The following is a 22,687-nucleotide window of genomic DNA, read 5'->3' as shown; positions in this document are numbered from 1 at the left end:
AACCACAAGGAACTGAATTCTGCCAACAACAGGCATAAACTTGGAGGAGACCCTGAGTTCCAGGTGAGGACACAGTGGCCAATCTTTAATTTCACCCTGTGATATTCTGGGCAGAACACTCATCCATGCTGTGCAAGGAGAGTACTATAGTTTTAAAATAATTACTCTAGAACTCAATATCTTGAGGCCTAGACACAGACTTCTTTGAATAATTTTTCCTATATATAGGACTGAATTTCAACTAAATCAACAATTACCCATAGTACTGAGTAAATTAAAAAATAATGAAAAACAGTAAAAAACACACAATTATACATGTAGCACTTTCGAACATATTGTATGTCATTCTCTCTCTGGAATTTTTTTTTTTCTGCCTCGTTTACTGCAAAATCAGCTTGCCTTTCCAGAGACATGGGGCGAGGCTGGAAGGGTGATCATTTTTAGTGCAAAAAATTGAAGAACAATTCTGGGTATCTTTCCTTTGAACACTAGGAGGCCAAAACAGTCAACCAGTTCTCTGGAGATGAATGGTGGTGATGGTTGCCCAACAATGTGAACGTATTTAATGCCACGGAACTGTGCACTTAAAAATGGTTAAGACGGTAAATTTTATATTATATGTATTTTAACACAATTTTAAAAAATCATTTTCTTAAACAACGACCATGCAAGCTGAAGTGTGCAAAGCATCTTCATAATCAAAGGGAAAAATATGACTGTTCTGTGACCTTTAAAACTTGTTGCCAAAACATTAAAAACTCTTACTGTTGATGTTATGGGTTGAGAAACAGATAAATTTTAAAAATCATAAAATATTATTTAGTACATTGTAATTTAAAATATTAGAAACATTAAAAATTAAAGTGGTTTTTTTCTTTCATCTAGAAATAAATGATAGTGTCTGGAATCAGGGTGGGGCAATGGAGACGGAGAGGAAGTGGTAGCTAAGATACATTCTGGAGGTACAATCTACAGGACTTACTGATGGGTGATGCCATATGGAGGGAGGGCAAAGGTGGGATGGTGACAACTGAGTAGACAATACTGTCACTGACTGGGGTGGAGGGAAGAGTCAACATTTAGGGGTAAAATAAGCATTTCTTTTTAACTTTTTTTTTTTTTAGCATTTCTTTTTAAATTAAAAGATGCATTTGGGATGCTTCTGAGACATCCAAGTGCGGTGTAAAGTAAACATCTGGGCATGGGAGTCTGGACTCAAGGCTGGAGATACGAATTGGGAAGTCATCATTCCACAGAATGGACCTGGTCATCTAGGGATATTGTAGCAAAAGAGGGAGTGGCCGATGCTCTCCCACAGGCGCCTGGTCCGTGCGCAGGCAGCACTCACTGAGGCGCCATTCAAGGATTCACCCCAGGACGCCAACTGGACGGGAAAGAGAAGAGATCCCCAGCTGGGGAGTGCTGCCGCGTTCCGCCCTTCAACCGAGAGGCACATGGGAGGCAGGGGTCTGAGCCAAGAAGGCCACTCTGGATCTGGCCACTTGGAAACAAGAAGAGTTTGAAATGGGGCTTTTCACCATGAGAGTCTTTGAATCCCAGTCTTGGAAAAAAATGAACACGTTGCTAAAGAACTCAGTATAAACAGGAGCAAATATCCTAGGTTATAACTGTCAGCAGGAGAGGGGAAGGTACAAGTCATGCCATAACAAGGGCAGGAATTTCCTGAAACTAGAGGCAATTTTACAATTCTGAGTAATTATTAAAGGAGAGAATGTGGTTGAGAGTGTTCTGTAGGCTGCAGAGCATCACTCAGGAAGCAAAGTCTGCACGCTGTTGTCAATCAAGTAGCAGAATGTGGAAAGGGATGGGGCCCTGAGAACAAAGTCGGGTGCTCTGGAGACTCTCCAGGGCTAGGAATCACTATCTCTGTGACTGGTCAGGGAGACAACGGCACATGAGGGGAAGCAGCTGGAGTGGCTCTTGCTTTATTAACAATGATGTCCACAGGCCTCCCTCCCTCCCGCCCCTGGCTCCCAGCCCTGTGCATGTGGAGGTGTGTTTTGTTTTTCTGTGGATGAGGCATGTCATCTCCTCTGCTCCTCCCATCAACCTTCTGAGTTAGGTGCTATTAGGAATGTCACCATTTTAAAGATTAAAAAAAGCTGAAGCCAGAGAGGTTAAGTAACTTGATCAAAGTCAGAAAACTAGTAAGTAGTAGTGCTAGGATTCCAACCAAAATTATTCTGACTTTGGAGACTGTTCTCAAACAATTCATTGACTCATTCGTTCAACCAACTAAGAGGATTAAGAGGCAACAATGGGCTAAACTCTGACTCTGCTAGATGTTAGAGACTGAGAGATAGATAATCCAGAATCCAGAAAGACCAATTAGCTTCACACTCATGAAGGATTTTAAATATTATTAAAAATGAAAGCACACATTTAGTCATAGGAATACACAAGAAGGATTGAAATATGTGCCTCTTATGAGCTTAAATTCTTGTCCCATTACCAAAGTGCTCTGCATAGAGTTCAATGAATATCATTTATAACTCCAATAGTTATCTTGTATGTAGCAAAATTACATTACATTGTGGGTTTCTATTTGTATGAGTATATGTTAAAGGTTTTGATTTGGTTAATTGCAAAGATACAAAAAAGTTCATAATATTTTTCTAATCCTGTCTTGGAAAAAAATCATATAATCATCTCAATAGATGCAGAAGAAGCATCTGACAAAATTCAACATCAATTTGTGATAAAAACCTCTCAACAAAGTGGGTATTGAGGGAATACAGCTCCATATAATAAAGGCTATCTATGACAAACCCACAGCTAATACCATACTCAATGGTGAAAAGCTGAACGCTTTCCCTTAAGGTAAAGACCAAGATAAGGACTATTTCAATTTCAATTGAAATAATTTGATCAATATAGTCTTAGTCACAGCAATCAGACAAGAAAAAGAAATAAAAGGCATCTAAACTGAAAAAAAATAAGTAAAACCATCACCATTTGCAGATGACATGATACCATATATAGAAAACCCTAAAGATTCCAGCAAAAAAAACTATTAGAACAAATGTATTCAATAAAGGTACCAGATAAAAAGTTAATATACTGAAATCCACTGCATTTCTATACACTAATAATGAATGATCAGAAGGAAATATTAAGAAAACGATCCCACTTAAAACTGCATCAAAAAGAACAAAATACCTAAGAATACATTTAACCAAGGAGGTAAGAAAAACTGTACTCTGAAAACTATAAGACATTGAAAAAAGAAATTGAACAGGACACAAATAAATGGAAAGATATACCATGCTCATGGATTGGAAGAATTAATATAATCGAAATGTCCATACTACCCAAAGCAATCTATAGATTCCATGCAATCCCTATAGAAATACCAATGTCATTCTTCTTAGAACAAATAGTCCTAAAATTTATATAAAACCACAAAAGACCCGAAATAGCCAAAGCAATCTTGAGAAAGGGTAACAAAGTTGGAGTTATCATGCTCCTTGATTTCAAACTATATTACAGAATTTCTTTAATCTTTACTATACTGGAAACCTCTGAAAAGGGAAGGAGCATCTCTCTTCACCACCTCTAAGAGGCCCTGAACTTGAATGACAACATAGGATACTATAAGGGATGACCAAAAGTCACAGGGGTGGGGTGGAGGAACCTAGGGAGGCTTCTTGGAAGAGGCTCTATATAACCTGGGTCTTAGGAAGATGAACAGCACACTGATTCAGAGCACCAATCTCTGCAGTCAGGCAGGCCAAGAGCCTCACTATTGTTAGCTATAATTATGGGAATATCTCTTAAACTCTCCAAACCTGAATGGCACCTAATAGTTTCAGAGATTCCTGTGAGAATGAGAAAAATGCTGCATGTGAGACTTTTAGCACTGTTACGAATAAGTGCTCCATTATTATTTCTAGAACTTGCTAATTTTATTCCTGTGGTCAAAGCATGCAGGAAGTGAAAGTGGAAGAAAAGGGGAGATCTCAGAAATTTGGGGGAAAAGGAAGTAGTAGTGTGAGTTTCAGTCTGAGGCAGGAAACAGCCTGGAGAGCTGGGTGCCAGCTGGCAGAGGGCTTGGAAATGCGTTGTGAGAGAAGGTACAGGAGGCAGGGACCCCATTTGTATGGTCATCTATGTGAGCAGTGTCCACTGCACAGCCAGTGCAGCTGAAGGCAGCAACCTGCCTGGCTGGGTGCTCTAAGGGTCCTTGAAGAGAGGATATAATGAAGGAGTCCGCCCGGCCAGGCGTGGCTCAGCAGTTGAGCATCGACCTGGGATCCAGGAGATTGCTGTTCGATTCCCGGTCAGGGCACATGCCCGGGTTGCGGGCTCGATCCCTAGTAGAGGGCGTGCAGGAGGCAGCCGATCAATGACGACTCTCTCATCATTGATATTTCTTTCTCTCTCTCGCTCTCCCTTCTTCTCTCTGAAATCAGTAATAAATATATATATATATATATATTTAAAAAACAAAACAGCCCAGCTGGGAGTAGCTCAGCGGTTGAGCATCGACCTAGGATCCAGGCGATCGGGGTTTGATTCCCGGTCAGGGCACATGCCCGGGTTGCAGGCTAGGCAGCCGATCAATGACTCTCTCATCATTGATGTTTCTATCTTTCTCTCTCCCTCTCCTTTCCTCTCTCTGAAATCAATAAAGATATATTTAAAAATAATAAAAAATAAATTAATTAAATAAATAAAAAACAAAACACAAAGGAGTCCCACTGCTGAGATATCCAAGTCATCTCTGCTGTTTCAGTAAAAGGTGGGCAGCAGTTATCACCAGCACTATCACGGATCCCTTTGGGCCATGTGGAAACCATATCTAAAGGACTCCAATTGTAACAAGAAAGTCTGGGACTGTCCAAATTTATCAGTACAGCTGCAGGAACATGAAAGCTCATTTTAGAAGCTCCTGCCAACACTCCCTATATCAAGAGTAGCAAGAAAAATAGAGCTCTAGGCCACAGATCTAAAGGTTGGTGGGTGGCTCTACTATAAAGTTAGCTTGATGTAGATTTGTCTAGAAAACACAGAGCTTTCTTCTCCCAGGCAGATGAGAAAGAGAAAAACTTTTCCTCCATCCTTCCTTCTTTCAAAGAAGTAAAACTTTCCTCCTGGGTTGAACCGCAGAGCTAGAAAAAGAATGTCTGTTTTGTATATGACCGAGAAGCCTGAAGTGTAATAGTTTTTGATAAAGCCCCATGCAAAACAGCTGTAACAAAATGAAATATGTTCACACAAAGACTAGTTGCTGAATAAAAGCACGTTGTGTTTTCGGAACTGTCGGTAATTCAGTTCCCCTGAAGCAATCAGCCAGAAGGGCAGTAGTAAGACAGGAGGCCGGGAAGGTTAGGAGTCAGGTCAGACCGGGCCTTGTAGACTTTGCCAGAAGGTTGAGTTTTGTCATAACGACCGCATTAAGGAGATCAATTAAACAATTTTAGATGAGGAAATAACATGTATTTTAGAAAATCATTCTGGAAGCTATGAGGAAGGGGACTGGAAGGTGGGAAGACCAGCTAGAAAATAGAGTGATCAGGCATCACAAGATGAGGGGTAAAGATGAGGGATTTTTTTTATGAGCCATTTAAGATGTAAGATCATTAAGACCGGGAATAAAGTCTAGTTGGGGCTCATTTAGATTGAGGGAGTAGCGATGTGGCGGGTGGATGAAAATGATCCTTGGAAAACAGGATAGATTTTGATGCTGTTCACCAAGATAAGGGCTTCAGTGGGGAGAATGGTGGAGGCATGGGAGGCATATAATGAGTTTGGTTTTAGACCCAGAGTGTTGGTGGGCCTAAGGGAGACTTCTATGGGGCCTGTTAGACAGGTAAAGAGCTCAGAAGAGAGACGAGTGCTGCCAATACAGATTGACAGGTTATCAGGAGCCATGAGTCTGGACTAGGTTACCCAGAGAGAATGTACAATATGAGGAGAAAGAAGAACTGAGTGTGCACACAGGCTAAACCGATGCTCAGAAGTTCAGCAGAAACGCCTGCTCTTGTCATCATCATGAGGCCTGGGCCAAACTCAGCCTTCCAGTGCAGGGAAAATCAACGGTTTGCTTGGAACCCAGAGGAAAAGCAGGTACAAGGGATACGAGGGTTCAGTTCAGCAGTGAACTCTTCAGGTAACGCAGAGTTGCAGGAGCTCTGCAGAGGCCCAAGGTCAAGGAGAGGACGGCGAATGGGAAGCGTCAGACGAAGTGCAGGGGTTGGTGCATTCCTGGGTTCCGGCACTTGCAGACATGAAACCTTCTTCATCTTTCTGCAGCATGGGATTCCCTGGGCACCCACAGATGTTTTACACAGTTACACAGACACTTCCACGGCACACAGGTCATCCATCAGGAGGCCCTCTCCTGCGAGGGCCAAGGCCAAGATACACAACTCCAACTTAAACACCTCCCCCTAGAACTGGGTCTTAATCTTATCTTAAAATGTATAAATCTCTGGATCCCTTTGAGATATAATTTAAGCCAGAGACCCTCATCTCTGGGAAAATACACATACAGGGAACATTATTTATAATCACTTGAGGTGCTCCACACATCTTTCTCAGTCTCTTCGCAAATCCCCTGGGGATCTCGGGGCTCCCTGTTGAAAGCTCCACCCTAGAACAATTTATCCAGCTCACATCACTTTCAGATCTTTCAAAACAAAACAGAATCATCCCAGAGGAGCAGAGCAGAAGGAAGCCAGGCCCTGTGACTCCTGCTGACCCTGAACTGATAATTCCTTGTTTCCGTTTTCAGGACTGTAGAGGCTATCTCCTTCCCTTTTCTAAGGATCCCTCCCCTCCCTCCTCCCCCAGCAAAACAGACACACAAGCATAAAACCAAAACAACCCAGCCAGACACTAAACCGCCACAGTGGGCCTCAGGGCTGCAGCTGTAGCAGGACCGGGCTGATCTGGACCTTATCCTCAGGAGGCAGGCCCCTCCCAAACAAGAAACATCCCAAGTTCATGTCTGCTGACCGAAGGCAGGGCGCGTGGGTGTCTCCAACTGCTAGGGACGGCGGCCAGGAACAGGGACAGACTGGGTGGGCTTGGCACAGTGTGAGAGTCGAATAAGTATGTGTTGACTGAGGGCTGGCTCTGCTTTCCTAGAACAGGGTCTTGGGTTTTGATGGGTGACAGGCGCTGTTGACACTGGGTATTTCTTTATAGATCGTAAATTTAGAGAGTAGTTATGTTAGGAAGTGTTACGACTTTAGGACAAAATAATCCTCACATTATAAAACAAAATAGTGACAATTCACCCATCTCCACACTCCTTGTATATTTCCTTCTTTTAAATTTATTTTTCTAATAGTATTTGCATATATATTTGAATTATAAAAGGTGTACGCTCTCACTAAGGAAAATTTGGAAAATATAGAACAGGACAACCACCAGTGTACTTTTGAAATGATTTGATTTCTAAAAATTCCCTTTGCCTGTACCTTTTCAGCTTCCCAGGGACACTTCTATTGTTTAAGGGTGACGTGTTCCTTTGGGGGGGCAGGCTGTCACTGCAGACAAAATGGGACAGGATCCTTTGACCTTGTGACTCCCCGGGCTCTGACCTTGTGGCTGAGTGTTATTTATTCTAGTTTTTCCCCAGTTGATGGAAATTTCCCACAGTTTGTGCCCATTCTCTTTACTTCCTCAACCTGAAAGACCAGAAAGAAAATCACTGGAAGTCCTTCCCTAGTCATTTGTCTGCTTGGGTGTATTTCTAATGTTTTCTTTCAGTCTTCCCACCTCCATCTGGAGAGGGCTGCTCCAAAAGTCTAGCAGGGATTGAGAAACCAACCGCACCGTTACACATATTTGGCCCTGCCACCACTAAGAGCAGTGTTTCTTTTGGTAGACGCCTCCCTGACAGTAACTCCTGCAAAACAGACAAGCCACAAATTCAAAGCACACGAACCATAAATGCAAACACGGCAGACATACTAATTAGAGAATTGAGACACCAGACGTCAGAATTTGAGTCTCCATATCTCTGGATTGGAGAGGGAGGCTTTTAGCTTGGAGAGGGAGACTTTTTACTAAAAGAAATAGATTCAGAAGCATATTATTTGCTGAGTGAAACCAACTCTCTTAGGTGCAGTTTCCAACCAAGTATAAAACTTGCATCTAAAGCAGTGGGGAGGATCAGTTAGTTTATTAGAAAAGTGAGGCCCCTCTGACCCGGCGCATCGTGGTGTATGTAATATGGAGACACGGTCATTGCCGGGGGTATCTGCTTTTTCTGGGTTTCAGCTTTCAGGTCTCTGAATGCTTGTCATGTCTCAACTGCCACATACACAGACCAGACTTGATCGCTGGATGTCGTGTGTCAACTGTAGAGGAAGCGTAAGTGGCTGGCGTATGTGTATGGAATTTATTACAGTACCTCCTTGACCTCTGTCCTTTATTTTTAATAAAAAGAAGGAAAATAGCAGCAGTGTGGGCTGAGTTAAAATGCGGTTTCCAGTTCAGGGAAAATCCAAAGGGCCTGAAAATGTGTGAGCTGTCACCACTCCTCGCTGCTCACACATTGGCATGAGCTGTGGGAATTTTACAGCAAGTAGATGGGGAACAGCGTCCTATGATTAACACAACTGCTCTCACCGAGCCCTCGAACCTCTGAAATGGGCATTTTTACTACCAGTTCCCATATCAAGATAAGGAAACTGAGTCTCAGAGAGTGAGTAGCTTGCCTAAGGTCACAGAGCTAGGAAGAGGTCGATTGGTATCTGACCCCAGTCTCCTGACTGAAGTCTAAACATCACAGAGCTCAAATGATCAACTATCCAAAGATCAGCACCAGCAGATCCACACTTCATTTTACATGAGAGAAGCAGAAAAAGAACAAACTAGAGCAACTTGACTTTTCCACGGGAGCTGGGATGCCCCTGGTCCAGCCCCAGGACCCCTACCCTTCTCCATCCACTCTCATGCCTTCATGGCTGTAGATCACATCTATAGGTAGAGTCACCACAAGGATGTTTCTAGCCCTGATTTCTCACCTGACTCCAAGGTTGCCCACTGAGCACCTTGTCTAACGCATCCAAACTTGACCTATAACTCTCCCTCCCCCAAGGATGACGCCACCAGAAGCCTTCCCCACCCAAGATGAGGGCAGCTCTCGTTCCAGTAGCCCTGGTCAAAAATAAAGTCATCCTAGACGTCCCTCTTCCTCGTAACTGTTTCTCTCATGTCCACTCTATAAAAGGAAATTTACAAACGTATTTCTCATATGATTCTTTAAAATGGCAAATTCCCCATATTGTAACAACTACGTGTGGTGCCAGCTGGGTACTAGACGTATTGGGGGGATTGCTTTGTAACTTATATAAATGTCTAACCACTATGCGGTACACTTGAAATATAATACTGAATGTCAACTGTAATTAGAAAATTGAAATAACTAAAATAAAATAAAATGGCAAAGTCCCCTAGTGGAGTTAGTGAGGTTGCATTTGCATGGCAGGCATCGTGAGCACCTTTACTGACGTTATGAGGAGATTCATCTGTCATAACCCTGTCTACCTAATATGAAGCTTACCCACCACTTTATTTTTACGGACTGTTTGAGGCACACCACACAGCACTTCTCCTTCCCACAATGGTCTCACAGTGCTTTACGTCTCGTTTCATTAAATACCTCACGTATCCTCATTAGATCCCTATGAACCAGGTGCTATCTTACCCCACTTATTCAGATAAAGAAACTGAGGCACAGAGAGGTTAAATAATGCCTAAGACCACACAATTCAAACCCAGGCGGTCTGGCTCCCGAGTCTGCACTCAGCCCTTTGGCAGCCTCCATCCGTGAGACAGACTTTCCCCCCGTAAGTGAATAAATGAACCGACAGTCTTATCTTCCTTTCTTATAGCCAGGACCCACTCCTGCCAAGTGCCAGCCAAGACTGGAAGCACATTCTCGGTCCTTGTCAAAGGAAAGGGGAACCAGATGACAGGTGATCGAAACCCCTGGCCCCATGAGCACTGTGCTGTGACCAAGTCACCCAGCTGAGTCTAATACGTGACAGCAAATGACTGATTCCCTGGAACTGCCTTCCCAAGGCCCGCTCAGGGACTGGGAACTGAACACCAACCAGCAGCAGAGCAGGTGAGCTCCGGGGCATGGGAGCGTGCCAGATGGCACAGCTGGACGGCACCGCTGGAGGGGCTGCTGCCGAGGGCACGGCCCCCATGTGCCAATTAGGCTGATGGTGAGTGACCGAGACATGCTGAGTTCACGCAAACAGATCCCCACTGCCCAACTCATCACTTTTTTAGATTCTTTATAACAAAAATATGAAGGAGGAAGAGACAGGGCACAGAAGAGAATGAAGTGTGAATTGACAGCCAAAACCAGGGCAGTTTCCCTCCCCCAGGGGACCCCTGTGGGTGTGGCCCGAGTGGACAGGAGCCTGTTAACTCTTCAGAGCACCTTTCCTTCTGTTCGCAGATACAGCTGCCAGAGCTGAGATTAGAAGAGGGGTTAAAGGCCCAGGTCTACTACAACCTTTGACAATTTACTTCAGTCCGGCCTCTGTAAAATGAGCCGCGGCTCTCCCTGACCTCACGGAGCGAGGTGGAAATTCAGTGAGATAATGTAGTACCTTACCCAGCAGAGGACCTGGAACACAGTAACGCTGGATGAATGGCAGCTCTGAACAGCGACTGTGATCATGTCAGTAATAAACATTTCACACCCTTCAACTCTTCAGAGTTTAAAGTCGAGGGAAATGTAGGGACAAGGAAAGATGCAAAAAAAATAATACTTTATGTTTGGCAAGAGCAGGAAAACACACAAGTGAAGCTGGCTGTTGATGGCTGCGGGCTGATCCAGTGGGCAACGTTTAAACAATCAATACGCTCGCCATCTGTGGGTCACCGCAGCCTCATTCACTTAACCGCGGCATTATAACGTTTCTCTTTTAAACGTGTAGGTCAGGAAAGACAGACAAATATATTCAGCTTCTAAAGCAGAGAAATAAAATTTTTTCATTTAAAACATCTCACTTTTTTGGAAAAGTAATTAGCTAACTTCCAAAGGAAGGCAACCAGTGGAGTGATCCTACCAAGCTGGCAGGGTCCAATGTCTCACTTCCAAGTTCAGGCAGATTGAAAGCCACCGATAGCCCTTCTGTGTTGGTCAGCATTTGGCATGAAAAGTGCTGACAATGCCATTCACTCGGATGGTTGTTTGCACAGACTCAAAGCACTAAAATGGTGCCTTCTTTCAAGGGGAGCCAGGGTTAAGCCTGAATGGGAAAGGTGTAATTATCTCACCCGCAAATTAAAAGTAAGGAGGACCTTTTGGAGTTAGAGTGGAGGGCCTTATGGAGTATGATGTCGGAGAAAAATCCTAACTGGAATTCAGGGGCCCCAGCTCTCAGCACCACCCTCCCTATGGACATCTATGAGGCAACTCAAGCTGGACACCACCAAGTGTCAGGAGAGGTGGGACTAGTGAATGCAGATGTGCCAGGGGATTCCTGCATGACTTTAAACAAGGTACTTGACCTACCTAGGTCCTTTTGCAAGTAGAAAGAGACCTACTGCCTGCCAGTTCAACAGAGCTTATGATGGGATTAGGTTTTATTTATAAAGAGGTCTGACATCCTTAGCTCCAAAGTGTGTTCCTATTAATAAAAGGCGCGTGTGAAGGTCAAATTAGAGTCCGGCATTACTCATCCACTGATGAACCCTCTGGCTTCACTGGTCAGGAGGTGATGCAAGCAGGTAGAGTATCCCAATGAGACAGTCAGATGGCAGGAAAGAAAGGAAGACTTTCAGGAGCTCAGACTTCCCTTCTCCTCTCCTACTTGACCCCTTCACTCCAGGTATCTCGTCACAGACCTGTAATAAATCTGTGATGACCACCAGAGCCGCAGGGAATTCAGGCCCATTCCCTAAAACCCTCTGCTCCACCTAAATTTTACTCTTCAACCCAGGGCAACTGCACCTCCATGAACCTTTCCAGCCCAGCACAGCCCAAGAAAGAGTCCCTGTCTGAATCCACAGCATACTGGTGTGCCCTTCGATCATCTGCCTCCTGTTGGCCATGTTGCTATTTAACTGCTACTAATTTTGCATAAACATAATGCCCGTTCTCTCTCAGATTAGAGGCTATATCAGGAGACTAAGCATCATACTTCTCTGAATTCCTCACAGCCTCTCTTCCTCAGAGCCTTGCACCCAGGTTTGCATGAAGCCACCTTCCAAAGATCTTGCTGGGCCATAGCGAGCTGCAGAGTAGCTTCACACTCCTCACTGTGACTGCAAAGAACAACGACCCTCTCTTGCCTGTTAGTGAGGCCACCTGAGAGCACAAGTCCAAGTTAATGAGGAGTCGTCAGCTGGGGCGACAGAGGTATACACAATGAACAAAAACTCCAAGGGACGTGGGGTTTCAATCCTGCCCTTCTATTATCTGTCTACACAGTTTTGGCCAACTGTTTCTAAATATAAGGAGACAGCAAGAGCACCAGAAACCTTCCTGCTGAAATGGCTAGAGATGGAAAAATATACATATGGTAACATTTAGCCAATATAAACATACTATTTATTTGGTGATTTGATATGTATATTTCTCACGTATCACATTGCTGGATAAATGCTACCCAACAGAAATTGTAATACTTTCTAATGAATACATTCAGCATTTTAAATCCCTCCTGGCTAGTGTCAGCCTTTCCCTCCCTGGCTCTCACGTCTGTCTTGGGTTTCATCTGCTGCATCTTTTAAAACTTTAGACCAAGTTTCCTGCAGATCTGAGATGGAGGGAACCATGGTAGTTCACTGCAGAACTGACCAAGAGAAGGTACCACTAAGGCCAAGCCTGCAGGAGGAGAGGAGACGTCATGCAAAATTACCCAGAGAGGGAAACAGACAGATCTGATCAACAGAGTTGGCCTCAGGCCTCCCGGACAGTGGGTATGGTTCCAAGCTTCCTCACCGACCTCTGATGGTACGCAGAATCCTAGGGAATTTTCCTTTCTCAGACAGCACACCTTTTAGGTGTCATTTTTCTGTCAAATCTCAATCAGGAAAGAGATCTTTTCAAATCTCACCGACTTCTTTTTACAGCTCGGGCCCACTAAGATATTTCTTATTTTATGCAAACTTAACATGTGTAGAATTTCTAGTATATTCTATCCGCACCCCAATGGACCAGTTTACAGTCATCCCACCTTGAAACAAATACTGTAACCCGCTAGCCAGCACTCGAAACAATGTTGACCCTGAAAGCATTTCATGCATTCACACGGTGCCCGCTGGGCAGGCATATCGCTATCTGGACCCTGGTGAAGTTCAAACTTCGGCCACATCCAGGACTGAGAAAAATACAGTAAGAAGAAAACAAACCCTCACTATGTTTTGTTTCTTGTGTCATGTACACACCAACATATTTTCTCCTTAACGTCTACTCTTGGAATGCTCTCTCATTACAGAAGTGGTGAGTCACAGTTAAGAGAATTGTTGGAACTTGCTCCACCCACTGCTGTAAGCCAAACCAAGGACGACTTGGTTTCTCTAGGGGGTGGGGGGTTGATCACAATTTGCATGATCACATGGTGCAGATGTTTATTCATGAAGGTGACCTCGAGTGAAGTGAGAAATTTCTTGGTCTGACTTTTTAAAAATTCAGTCAAATGTCCACCCAGTGGGCTAACCTGGCTCCAGATAGTAAAGCGAGGATGACCAGCAACGTGATGGGTCAGGATCGGAACACAATGACTGGCCCCAGTGAGGTCGGGAGACAGGCGAAGGGTGTGTGCTCAGTGACAGAGTGGGGAGTTGGGCAGACCGACAGAGGGAGGGGATAAAAGCAGCACTCGCCTCTTCCTGTACTCAAAGTCCACAAAGTCAAGCTCACGACTCTTCACTTTCCAGGCCCCACTGCTCGTGGGCAGAGCCAGCCTTCAGCAAATGTGCCCCATGGAGACTGCTGGGACCTTCCTGACTTTCCCCTTCCACGGGGTCCTTCTATTCAAGTCTTTCCCTCCGCCATGTCTCAATATATCCTTTCAGTTCTGTGATCTTCAAAGTGTGGCCCTGGAACCAGCAGTATGAGCATCACCTGAGCACTTTCCAGAAATGCTCGCTCCCAGGCCCACTCCAGACCTCCTGACTCAGGAACTCTGAGGGTGAGGCCCAGACACCTGTGTTTTCTCCAGGTGATTCTGATGAACACTGAAGCTTGAGAACTGCTCCTTCAGGTGATATTATCAAATAACGACTCTCAGATGAGAGAACATGTGCATTTTAGGAGAGGGCTCGTAAACCAGACGAACCACTGAAGTGCCAACCAAATCACTTTCCAGTACTGAAATCTCAAGTCATGGGGCAGACAGTGAGCGAGACTGCTGCTGGAGAGGCATATGGGGCCTTAAAATCTGATGTCAAACCCTAACTTCAAACCCTTCAGGGGCTGCTCCCTGGCCTCAGGATAGAGTCCCAACCCCTGGCACTGACCCCGGCCTTCCATCATCTGCCTCTGGGCCACTCCCATCCCCCATGTTTCCTTCTGCACTTTGCCTCCTGTGTGGCCACACCTCACTGCCTGCAGGAGGCTTATACTTTCCCAGGCCACTGACCGCAGGTTTGGCCATGTGACTTACTCTGACCAATAGCAGGAGAGATGTAGTGACATCTGCTTCTTCCGAGCAGACATGAAGTGCCCCATTTGCTGTCACGTTTTCTTTTTTCCCTTTCCCATAAGTGAAATCTGTATCGTCCCAGGAAGCTGTTTTTTAAGCCTCAGTAGGTCCCAGAATGAAAACAGACCAGCAACAGAACCACAATGATCTACACTGGACAATGCAGCATAAGAAACGAACATCAGCTGTTGTAAGCCACTGAGATTTGGGAGCTGTTATTTAGCCTCAGCTGACTACTAGAGTATTTTTGATCTCCCATATCCTCTCCGGCTGGAATATCTTTCTCTCCTTGGCTCTACCCTTCCTTCCAATCCCACCTCCCTCCTGTCTACACAAGAGATTGGCTCATGATTCTACACTCAGTTCAGGTGTTATCCCCTCAATCAAGTCTCTTTTTCTTTCCCAGGTATAAATGATCACTCCTACCTTCAGGACCTCCTCTGGATGCTACAGACCTGCAACTATGTCCCTGGACCTATGCTAGGGGCTTTCCATTCATTACAACAACCCCTCTCAAAAAAAAAAAAAAAAAAAGAGAGTCCTCATTTTACAGAATGGGAGACTTTGGCTCTTAAAAGCGAACTTGTGCAGGTATCATAGCTGTCAGCCACAGAGACACAGAGACAGAGCTCCCACCAGGTGCAGATCTGCTCTGAACTAAGCAGCCTTTCCTCTGCCCCCATCCCTCCCTCCCTCCTCCAGCAGCAAGCTTGCAGATCCGCCCACTCTAGTAGAAACAGTAAGTCTAGGCATCAACAACTGAAAGACTGTAGGATTAATTTGACACTTGAAAGATCTGCTTCTGGAAGTGGGCTTCCTACCCCCTGAGAAGATAATCACTTTCTCTAAGGGGATGTCTCCATTCCTAAGGCTCCTGGGAAAGGCCCTGGAGACCCTCCTGGGAGAACTGGGCCATTTTTGTCTGTGCCTTTCCCCAGGCTCCAAGCTATTATGGGCTCAGTGTGGTGTGACAAGACCTGAAGATTCCCACTTACATCACCCTAGGAAGCTTTGGGAAGGAAGGTCCTTTGGGTTTGTCACAGGGTAGGAAGTTAAGTAGCAGAAGGCTCAGAATTCCAATCCACTACATATTGATACTTCAGGTTTTAGAAAGAAAAATGAATGGCGCCAAATGTTTATCTGACTCTTCAGATTAAACAAGAAAAGGAAAGTGACACAGCGGCAAAGAACTGACCCAGACCACCCAGGTCAGACCTGTGAAAAACCGCCTAAAGTGGCCACGGGCCGACTGCAATTTACATTCCCAGGAGGCATTTTGTTGTGTGGTTGGGCTTTGTTTTCTCTCTCTGTCTGTGTCTCCTTTACTTGTTTGTTTAAGGGAGGAGTAGAAAGTATAAGAACCTTCTAATTTCCACCCCCCAAAATCAGCCATACTAGTGAAAGACAAGCATTAAGCAACATTGGTCTGGCTTCACGCAACAGTCATACCCATTTTTTCAAGGGTTTTCTAAGACACTAGCTGGAATCCACTTAACTCTCACCATTCCAATGGAGCAGCTTCTTACTCCCTCAAGGGATACATTACCTCTCGGTGATACCATCAGTAACATTAATAGCATGTTTCTCCCTCAAGTGCAGAAAGCTCTTCAGAGCTCCGAACGGTCGCTGGGCTAGTTTAGACACCTCTGACTTCTCTTTAAAAGACCATCCACTCCCTGCATAAACAGTAAGAGCCTGCAAGAGCTGAGCACTTAGGGCAGTGCCCAGGGTTTTTCAGGCTTTAATCCTTAAAACAAACGCTCTCGGGCGGGCGGGGGCAATCTTTACTGCACCTCTCAGATGCGGGGCGTGAGGCAGGAGAGCGTGAAGGGCCTGCGGGGGGGGGGGGGCAGGCGGGGCCAGTCAGCCGCCCCGGACCACAGTTAATGATTCACTCCCGCCCGCAGGCAGCTCCCTCCCGTGTGTGCACACGCACACACACACGCACACACACGCGCGCACACTGTACACTCGCTCGCTCGCTCACAAACACGCTCTCCTCTTCAGCTCCGCATCCCAGCCGGAGGAGGGCGGCCGGGCCATTGCTTGGCAACGCGCGGAGGAAACTCCATCCAAGCCCGGGGTCCGCCGGGTCCAGGAGGCCTCTGGGCGCTGTCCAGCGGGCAGTGCGCCTGGGAGTCCTGGCTGGGGTCCTGCCTCCGGACACCCCGAAGGCGGGGAGCGGCGCCAAAGCGGGTATTCAGAAGTGGAGGCGGGGAGCGGGGACACCTGTTGTCGCCTCCCCACTCGGGACCACGAGAGCGCCCCGGGGACCCAGACGCAGGGGCAGACCCGCGCCGGCAGGCAGGGTCAGAGCAGGACTGCAGGGTCGCCGGCGCCCTGCCCCGCACCCCGCCCTCCTCCCACGCCTGGCGGCCCGCGGCGTGTGGAACCGTCGCGCCTCCCCGGGACACCGGCTGAAGCGAGGCACCGGGCGCGAGCGGCCGGGCAGCACCCGCGGCGCTAGGACCGCGCGGCCGGCCCGCCCCCTGCCCGCTCCACCTGCGGAGCCCCTCGGTCGCCCGCTCGCTCCCCCTCCCTCGGCGGGCGCGGGCGCGGTTACCGGAGACGCCGCCCGCAGGTCCCGAGTGTCGGCGGGAAGGTGGCCGCGGCAGAGCCGGCGGGGCTGGCCCGGGGATCCCCTCGCGGCCGCACCGCTCTGGCCGAGCTCGCCCCGGATCGCGGCGCCGCGGCCGCCTCGGGAGTCCTGGCGCCGCTCCCGCCGCTCCTGATTGGCTGCGGCGCGCGCCCGAGCCGCGCCCCGATTGGGCGGCCGAGAGCCGGGGCGGAGCGACGCGCCCGCGCCGCCCGGACCTGCTCCCCGCGCGCTGGCGCCGCACCCCGGCTTCACCCCGAGCCCGGTCCAGGCGCGCAGCCCCGGCCCGGCCCCTCTGCGCCCAGGGGCCTGCGGCTCAGCCACGCGAGGCGCGGAAGGGCCGCTGCGAGTGGCCCGGGGTGGCGGGGAGCGGGGATCGCCCCGCGCCGGTGCCGGACCGTGGTCGTTGCTCCCCGCCGCGCTCCCACGCGGGGCGTTCACCTGTTCACTTGGACACCTGGACTGTGAAAAGGGCGGGGGACGCGCGGCGGCGGCTTGTCCACGGTGGGCACCACGTTGGGGCTGTGAACGCAGGTCGGACTCTTGCACACAACCTGTATGTGGTCCAACCGGGGCTCGCAAAGGGAGAGCGGCTTCTGCAAGGTCCGGACCACGTTAGCGATTTTTTTACAACGAGAAAGATGGTAATATCTTCATTTACAAGGAACTGACACCTAGCTGGGGAGATGAGGCTGAATAATAATAATGATAATAATAATAACGTTTCCATGGTGCATGAAATTTGCTGGGCACTTTTCCAAGCGCTTTCCATATATTAATTCAGAAATGCAGGAAACAGCTGTCACAAGGATGTCCACTTGTCCGGTGAAAAGTGTGGACAAGCGACCTCAGTTCTGCGTGTGGAGAGATTTTCATCTGGAAGACGCACTCCGTCACCCTGTACTGCAGTAAAGAGGTTCCGGTTAGAGTGGAGAGGGGTTATCAAGAATTAAAGTTGTTCACACCTCCCACAGTCTTCAGTCCCCCTGACATCTCCTCCCATCTGCACTGAACCTGTCTAAAGGATTAAAACAACCCCTGTAGGTGAGGGCGCCACCAGAACTCTGTCCCACCGCTCATAAAGGACCCCCACTGAACACCGAGGCAGACAGTGAGCAGTAACAAACAGCACAGTTTATATTTGACTTGGGTTGCACTCATGTCTTGAAAGCAAGTATGTAACCACTTTCCTATAGGTATTCCCCCCTAGTTTTAAAATTCTTGTGGTGCCCTGGCCAGGTGGCCCAGTTAGTTATGTCCCCATAGGCCAAGGCTGTGAGTTCCATCCCGGGTCAGGGCACATACAAGAAGCAAGCGATGAATGCATAAATAAGTGGAACAACAATCGATGTTTAGCTTGGTAAATAAGACCCCAGTGAAAACCAGCTTGACCCACTCTGAACCAACTGATGATTGCCCTAGGGCAGCGATTTTCAACCACTGTGCCTCAAGAGTTTTTAAAACACATAGTACCCAACTATTTAGTCAGGGGCACTGACTTCATTTCCCTTAGGCTGTCAAATAAAAAAAAACGACAACAGCCAACACAACAATAGCCATCGGTGTGAATGAATCCAAATTACACCTTTTTTTTGTCAGAGTGGCGAAATATACTTTTTGCTGTGCTGCAGAATTTTAGTAATTAGTTTATGTGTGCTGTGAGATGAAAAGGGTTGAAAATTGCTGCCCTAGAGCAAGCTTAAAGTCATTTATTTTGAGAAGCCCAAGACCCTAAAAGGAAATTACCTCAGTTTCCCCCAGTGTAAATCAATGGACAAGCAATCGATTTATTTCTTATTGAAAAGATGGACTGGGCGTAGGTGGAGCCTGACCTGGTGGGAACACCAGAGCACACAGGCTGTGTGAGGATGGTTCTTCCACTAGCATTCCTCTCCAAGCCTCAGAAGCACATGGAGACATCAGCCCCTCATTCCAGTTGCTCACCTTCCATAGCTGTGGCTTTTGCCAATACAGAAGTTCCATTAAGGCTGGTCACACCATCACTCCAAAGAAGAAAGGCTGTTTCAGCCAGAGAACTAGGTTGACCCAAGGTGATTTAAATTGCTCAGCCCTGGTCACATCACACTAAATTCAGCCCTCTGGAAGGGTGAGGAGTGAAAGAAGAACCTGGACCCCATAGCATCCACTCTGGAACCTTCCTGCAGGTGGGAACTGTTAACATATCCGTCTGCCTCCTCACCAGCAAGGCTTTGCTTCCTTCTGCCTCCTGAATCACATTTCCTCTCCGGCAACTCCTACTTATCACTCAAGACTCAACTAAAGTATCCCTTCCTCCACGAGGCCTTCACTAACTCTCCCAGGCAAAGGTAGTGATCCCCTTTCCCACATAGCACCCTCATTACGGCACTAACAACAGCATTCTAATGACCGGTTTACATGGCTGTCCCTCCGACTAATTCTCCCCCATGCCTGGCCTACTCATTGAAACACAGTAGGTACTCAGTTAAACTCAAAAGGATTGACTGAAATCCCTAACAGGCTAACAGGGTGCATTAAGCAGAGTGGGGCCAAACTCCTGTCCTGGTCAGCAGGGTATCCTGCAGTTCCAGGCTGGATGAATGTTTGCTGTCTGTCAAAGTGATTATCCGTCCTATCCAACAGTGAAGAAGTTGTTTCCATATGTCCGGCTCTGCCAGGTAAAGAGAAAATAAGCTCTGGTTAGAAGCTGTGTTATTCTACCTTGATAAGCTCTCTCTTAAGTACACACGAGATGAAATTGTGCAGCTGATTTAGAAAAGTTTGGCAGTTTCTCAAACAGTTAAACATGGAGATACCATATGACGCAATAATTCCTCTCTCAGGCATATGTTGAGCAGAATTAAAAACTTTTGCGTACACAAAAACTTATACGTGAATGTTCATAGCAGCATTATTCAGAATCGCTGAAAAATGCAAACAATCCAAAGGTCCATCCACTGATGGATAAATAAAATGTGGTTTGGCCATACGATGGAATATTATTCAGCCATAAAAAGGAGTGGATACTGATACATGCTACAACATGGATGAACCTTGGAAACATTGTGCTAAGTGAGAGAAACCAGACACAAAGGCCACGTACAGTAATTCCATCTAGATGAAATATCCAGAGCAGCTAAGTGCATAAAGACAGGAAGCAGACTGGTGGTTGCCAGGGGCTGGGCGAGGGGGAAACAGGCAGCGACTGGTTTAATGGATATGGGGTTTCCTTTTGGGGTGATGAAAATGTTCTGGAATTAGATTGCGGTTATGGTTACACAACTTTGTGAACTGTTAAAAAAACAAACCACTGACTCGTTTTTAAGAAATGCACACAGCCTGCACTCTGAGAGTGTGGAAACCTTCATTGAAGGACACGTCAGTTAAATCCTGAGCAGTAGCTAAAAGTATGAAAGTGTAGAGGGACAGAGAAACCTACAAAAAACAGTCGAAAGTTGCCTTGTCCCTCTCATGCTCCCACCTTCAGCAACCTAGAGGGGATGTGCTCCTTAGATGTGCACTGTCCCATTGAAGAGTCTATGGTGATGGGAATATTCTTTATCTGAGCTATTCAGTGTGGAAGCCCCTAGGCACCTGTGGCTATTACACACTCGAAATGCAATTAGTGCAACTGAAGAACTGAATTTTAAATTGTATTTAAATTTAAATAGTCACGTGTAGCTCTTGCTGGTTTAGAGGACTGGAGCCATCTTAACTGGCAGCTTGAAAAAAATACTGGAGGGCATGGGAATGGGACAGTCTCTGTCTTTGTGCCCCACAGCCCAGCTCAAACCTAAATCCACTAGAAATCCTTCAGTAAGACCTCACTGCTCCCACCCCTCTCCTTTCTATGAACTCTTTAAAAAAAAAGTATGTATATATATATATATATATATATATATATATATATATATATCTCATTATTGATTTCAGAGAGAGGAAGGGAGCGAGAGAGACAGAAGCATCAATGATGAGAGAGTCATTGATCAGCTGCCTCCTGCACGCCCCCGACTGGGGACCGAGCCCACAACCCGGCCTGTGCCCTGCCCGGGAATCGAACCCCGATCTCCTGGATCCTAGGTCGATGCTCAACTGCTGAGCCACGCCGGCCGCGCTCTCTGAACTCTTAATGAACTTTAGTCAACAGTACAGTGTTTGCTTTTGTCCTTATGGCGAGGTGCTCCCATTCCACACATATCTGTGCACCAAGCGCTCGGTGGAATTCTGGAAAGAGCCAGGATCGCAGACAGTGTCAGCCAAATTCCACAGGCCGGTCCTGACGAGGCTGGAAAGAGGGGAGAGGAATTCCTCGGGAGGACCTGGCCCCTTCCCTTGTCCCCCGCAGCACCCCTCGCACACATCGCATACGCTTCCAAGCGGGAAATTGCTGTTCAGATGCTGAAGTGATACTGAAGAATCTTTATTTAGATTTCCTGTTTCCAGCTCAGGCCTCTTCGCGTCCTTAACTCCTTCGGGACACCTTCCCGTTCATGTTGCCCCTTCCCTCCCGTGACCTTCCTTCGAGCTTGAAGTTGGTAGGCTGCAATGACTTTCTAAGTGTTCTCCTGTGATGGGGTGTCCCCAGAGCAAGATTCATTGGTTGTCTAGTGACTACTTTGTGCCAGGACATCGTGTGGGTAGAAACAAAAGCAGGGCCACAGAGCAGCTCAGAGCCTCGTGAGGAGGCTCAGGAATTGCTCCACGAGCGAGCCTTCGATGTGGAGAGGGCTCGGGGACAGCACAGAGCAAGGAGCCGCTGAGTGTACCGGGCGAGACCCTCTGCTCTGTGCAGTCACCCCAGCCCCCGTGGGGTGGTCACACCCGTGAACTCCCAGGGCTTCCCAGCCCTTCGCCGACGCGCTCTCCCGGGCCAGGCGTCAGCTGTGTAGACGAGGGATGGACACCCCTGTGTGAATGAGGCCCCTCTTCCCCTCCCTCCGGCCCTCCCCTCTGGTGGCGGAGTGTGGCAGGTGGGGTGCGGCATCGAGAGAGGCCACATTCTGGGGGTGCAGTGACGACAGCCCAGAGACGACCTGGTGGTAGGATGTGTTATTTTACCTTGACCAGGTTGCTGTGAGATTCCAATGAGATCATACGCCTGAGAATCCTTTGTAATCTACAGTTATACACAGAAATTGGTTATTTTTATTGGTCCCTTTTGACAGATAAGAAAACTAAAGAAGAGGAAAGTCAAAGGACATCCCAAGATGAAGAGGCCCCGTTGGAGTGTTAGTGGGAGGAGGGCTCTGACTCAGAGGGCCTGGGGCGACCCCCAGCTCTGCCAGCTCCGGCGGTGTGACCCTGGGTGGGCGGCTGAGCCCCTGGTCCATATTTATACACCTGGGGCTAATAATACACCCACCTCAGGGGCTTTGGTGAGCAATGAGTGAGGAGATGTCTGTGAAGAGCTTAGCGCTGCGCCTGGCACGCAGCAGGTACTTGATAACTAATATTCTCTATT

The 22,687-nt window shown here is 47.3% G+C and overlaps 1 protein-coding gene across 1 annotated transcript in view; it reads right to left on the bottom strand.

Annotated features, from left to right (window-relative positions):
- The window catches only part of STON2 (stonin 2), a 112,805-nt gene extending 95,518 nt beyond the window's left edge, over window positions 1-17,287 (bottom strand). Inside the window, exon 1 of the mRNA XM_087818754.1 lies at window positions 17,215-17,287. The gene's annotated coding sequence lies outside the window, so the exon portion shown is untranslated. The remainder of the gene's footprint in view (window positions 1-17,214) is intronic.
- Window positions 17,288-22,687: the final 5,400 nt, after the last annotated feature.

This window comes from Miniopterus natalensis, chromosome 1, assembly GCF_054644295.1.
Source record: "Miniopterus natalensis isolate mMinNat1 chromosome 1, mMinNat1.hap1, whole genome shotgun sequence".
NCBI classification, from domain to species: Eukaryota; Metazoa; Chordata; class Mammalia; order Chiroptera; family Miniopteridae; genus Miniopterus; species Miniopterus natalensis.
This window is presented reverse-complemented; position numbering and strand designations above follow the sequence as displayed.